The following is a 5,073-nucleotide window of genomic DNA, read 5'->3' as shown; positions in this document are numbered from 1 at the left end:
TGGCTTTTAAGTGCTAAAGCGCTAGCCTTAATTAGGGACCATGCCCAGGTCTTGAGTTCAAAGCCCAGGATCAACACACACACACACAGCGCAGAAGAGGAAGAACTCAGTTTTATAATAGGTATCATTAATTTTGGAAATCATGATTGCACAACTCTGAATATTCAGTTGCCTCTGAAATGTACTTAAAATGGCTAAATGATCCTTTATTCAAACATCACACAAAAAAAGTGAGAGTATTAGAGCCATAATGTAAAATGACTTGTCGTGATGCCCATCTCTTATTTATGTCCCTGTGTGAGGCCGCTGCTGTACAGTAGAAACTGGACTTCATCTGAAATACAGGACAACAGAGGCTGTGTGTGACTCAGAAGGGATGGCCCATTTGGGTAAGTAAGCCACCCAGAGGCTGTGACATGAACAATCCATGAAGTACACACACATACACACACAGTGTCTGTCAACAACTCTGACTAGAGCAAAGCCTTCAGCTGTCAAGCTCATTTGGCTGTAGGCACAGGTTACACCCTAGCTGTACCCTCAGATCAGCTCCCGAGACCACTCAGCTAACCTGCTCCAGGATATCTGGCCCTTGAATATCGAGACATTTGTTACTTTAAATTTGGAGCCAGAAGTTTGGCCTAGTGGTGGAGTGCTTGCCTAGCATGCTCGAAGACCCAGGTTTCATTCTTCAGTACCATATACACATAAAAAAAGCCAGAAGTGGTGATGTAGCTCAAGTGGTAGAGCTTTGGCCTTGAGAAAGCAAAAGGACAGTGCGCAGCCCTTGAGGTCAAGCCCTGGGACTGGCAAAAAAAAAAAAAAACTTTTTTGCTAAATTTAGGGATGTCACAGATCATTCACAGATAAGATAGATTATATCATAATCTGGGAAAGACATTAAAGCAAAACTCCAATTGTCACAAAAATCGGGTATTTTCATCACCTGGAGTTATTACATGAAATGTTCTATTTTATAATAAAGCAGGTTTTCCATGTTAATGTGTATGTATAGACTGTAAAGAAACAGAAATGACCATCGGATAATTAACCTACCACAGGATCAAATTTGATTGGCATTAAAATTTTTTATTTGGAATTTCATCCACAATCTGTACAAGATATTTACAAGGCATGAAAATGGAAAACAGCACAAAATACAATTGAGGTATAAGCTAAGAGCACAGTATGTCATGTTTCAATAAATAGAATTCAAAATTTGTAAACTAAGTGACCAGATAGATGAGTCTTATTTTTTTAGTAAAACCATATAAAATATTTATTTCACGTGAGGTAGAGGACAGTTCTGTGTCATGTAATGCAACCAACGCAGCAATTTTAATCATAAAACTGTACATCATTGGCAAAATTATATGTTAAATTGTGGTCAATATAGTCATCAAGTTGTTTCAATAGTTGCTGAACAAATCATTCATGGACTGCTTTAACCAGTTAGAAATTCAGAAACAATTTAAGACTACCATATTGGCTTAAAATTATCAGGATAAAATAAATATTCCTAGCAAGATAATTAAAAGCAGGTATATTTTATTTCTTATAAACTCTAACTTCCCAAAAGATGCGTTAAGGTTTAGCAACTGTTTAACAGGTTGTTTTTATATAAGAACTACTTTAAGTATGCTGTGCTTCCTTGATTTTCGAGTGAGGTATCTATATTGATTGAAAAAAATCTTACAAATTTATATTAAACTAACTTCAAACACTTGTTTCTGGGCTTAATTTTTAAATGTTTTTACATTTGATCATTTCCTAATTCAAAACAGTAGCACTACATATTTCATTCTATTTCTAAACAGGCTCCAAATTACACTATGTATTTTAGAAGCCATTTAAATGGATTTTAAAAAAAAAGACTGTCCTTTTAAGAGAAGATGCAATATAAAATACCCATATGCTTTCTTCCACAGTGGATATGCTTAAGTATTCTACACTAGAAAAAAAATTAAGCTCAGTTTAAATTATTCAACTCCACAATATGTAATACAGCAGTTTTATGTTCCTTATTGCTGATAGCTTCAATAAAATCTATTAACAAGTAGTTCTAAGCACAGGAAAAGAAGTACAGTATGAGCACAAATTTATATGAATTTTTAACTTCCTGTTGTGTGAAATAAATGCATAAAGGGCAAATAAAATATTCCTTACATAATCAAATATGGTCATTATTAAGAAGAAAGCTTCAGAAGCTACTAAAAATGCCTCGTTACAACCGATGCCACTACTTACAGGGCAACATCTTCTGTATTAACTGGGTTTCTTGTCATTTTTGTGCTCCATCATACAGAAGCCAGAGATGTGCAAATGAATTTTTGCTCTGCTATGACCTCTAGAAGGTAAGGGCTACCTGCAAACATTATAATACTTGCTCTATTTTGCCTACTTTTGTGACGATCTATAATTATGTACACGTGATTTTTTTTCTTTTCTCTTCCTTATCCCTGTACAAATGATTTAATATCTAAACTGGTAATATATTAAATGTTATAAAAATCAGTTCAAGAAGCAAAAACATCATAATTATCAAGGACACAGAAATTTCAAGCAAAAGAATATACTTTACAAAACTTAAAGCAAAACCCAAACCTAAGTCATTGATGAAATCATTGAGTGTTAGAAGTTACACTTGTGAGCGTGTTTACAAGCTTCTAAGTGACAGTTACTCCCTTTATAGATTTGGTTTGTTTTCCTCACAAAAGTTTAGACCACCGAAACTATCACCACCCAAACTAAATACCGCCCATCACCCAGGAAGCCAATATTGATTTTTTTCCAGCTAGGCTCCAGCAAAGCTTTACAGGCCATTACTTAATGTAGCTTTCTATCCATTCTTACTTTACCTTAAAAAATTACATATGCATATATATGGATGCATATATGTATATACATATATGTTAAGAAATCTAAGGGAAAATCTGCTTGCTTAGTGAACCTGGCATGGCACACAGAATCTAACACCAAAACAAACTTGAAGATAGCAACCAGCACATGAAATGAGCATGCAAAGAAGGGTGTTAAATGAATATTTTAGCAGAGGTCACTTTTAAAGTATTACAAAATCTCTACATTATTTTTCAAGCTATGTGGTGCAATTTAACTTAAAGTTACTTTTAATAATAAGACATATTTACATATTGACTAAAACAATCTTCAAGGAAGACAGGACAGAAACCTATGGCACACCAATTAATGTATCCTTTGGAAAGTAAAGATCTTACAAAGTCATCAAAGACTAGAAAAAAATGTTTCTTTACTTGTCTGTAATTTAATGGTGTTTTGATGCCCACTTAGAATTCTAAAATACCGTATTTCAAAGAATAAGCCAAATATCTTGGAAGGTTTGAGTTAAATATTGTCATTCTCTAGGTCATAAGCAGAATAGTTTTGAGATAATTAGAAAAATGAAATGGCAGGTACTTGAGGTAACCTCCCAAAAAGTTGAGCTATATACAATCATTTCACAACCTAACTAAAACTATTTTATATGCCTATTGTGTTTCTTTCTCCAGGTCTAAATAAATGGCACTGGAAGGATATGGTCATAGTAACATTTTTTTCCTCCTTGAGGAAAGAATCAACAAATTAAACTATAGGTTTAATATAGTAAATGCAAAGTATGCATTTAGATAAGAAAATAGTTAGGAAACAAACTACATTTGGGGAAATACAAAAGTGCCCTTTGCATATGTAAGTACCATGAAGCAAAATGTAATAATCCATTATAATCTAGTAAATTCTGAAGTACTAAACTGTCAGAAGACCGATGGTAGAAACAGCACATAACCTTCATCTAGCTAATCTCTTTTTAACACAAATTCAGCTTTTTAAAGTAGTTTCTTCTAGTATCTTAAGAGGAAACATGATGGGATAATGTGCTGAGGGATTCAAAAATTCTCCTTTAAAGTAACTGCAGACTGAAAATTTTACCTATTAACTTTTAGCCTAAGAATTACTCATTATTAATGTGAAATTTAATATTAAAAATTATACTTTTCTGTGCAAAAAAAAAAGAAAATGAGAGAAAAACAAAGTGCACATGTGGTCTTTCCCCAAGTTATGGAGTTCCTTTGTCATCTGAAATTTATTTTATAAACCTTTCAGTAATAGATATTTGAATTATGCTATATTAACCTATTAGCTATCTGTAAATTCATGATTTTCTATTAAAGAGCAATTGAAAATGGTCCATTCATGCAGTTTTGATAACACAATATTTAAACATACAAAAGTTCAAAATAACCTTTGAGGTGTTTAATATTTTATCATTTAAAAGGAACAAATCCATTATAGAAATTCTAGTAAGATCCACATAAGACTACATATAAAACTGTACAGGATTATGGACTATACAGAAACTAATGTACATCAATGGCATCTGTTTTTCTCAAGAACATTAATATTTTCAATATCACTATTAAAAGTTCAGAATTTTTATTTTTCTGAAGTCACTTCAACACACACACACACACACACACACACACACACACACTTCTAAATAAAACCACACTTAAATCACAACTGCTCCTTGTGTTTAGCAGCGAGGCATAATAAAGCATATAACCCTCCATGCCGTGTCCAGAGGTGTGCTGTTACTTCGTTAATAGAATGCCTCTTGAGAGACATTAAAAAGAAAAATGGTGGAAATCTGTTCTACTATCTGAACAAAGTAAAAGTAAATTTGGTATATAATAATATTATATCAACTTAGGAGACAATGAGAAAAACAGATTTAATTCCTGGAGTAGCACTATATTAGATACTGGAATTAGGATGCTACTACTTGTATCTAAAGTTGAGTGTGAAATATGGGTAAATAATTGACCCAGCTTCTTTCCACCATATAGCTCTTTAAAAGTATAGAACTTGGGCCAGGAGTTTGGCCTAGTGGTAGAGTGCTTGCTTAGCATGCACAAAGACCCAGGTTCAATTCCTCAGTACCATATACATAGAAAAAAGCCAGAAGTGGTGCTGAGGCTCAAGTGGTAGAGCTCTAGCCTTGAGAAAGTCCAAAGACAGTGCTCAGGCCCTGAGCTCAAGCCCAGGACTGGCAAAAAA

This window comes from Megascapheus bottae, chromosome 1, assembly GCF_031878675.1.
Source record: "Megascapheus bottae isolate mThoBot1 chromosome 1, mThoBot2.hap1, whole genome shotgun sequence".
Classification (NCBI taxonomy): domain Eukaryota; kingdom Metazoa; phylum Chordata; class Mammalia; order Rodentia; family Geomyidae; genus Megascapheus; species Megascapheus bottae.
This window is presented reverse-complemented; position numbering follows the sequence as displayed.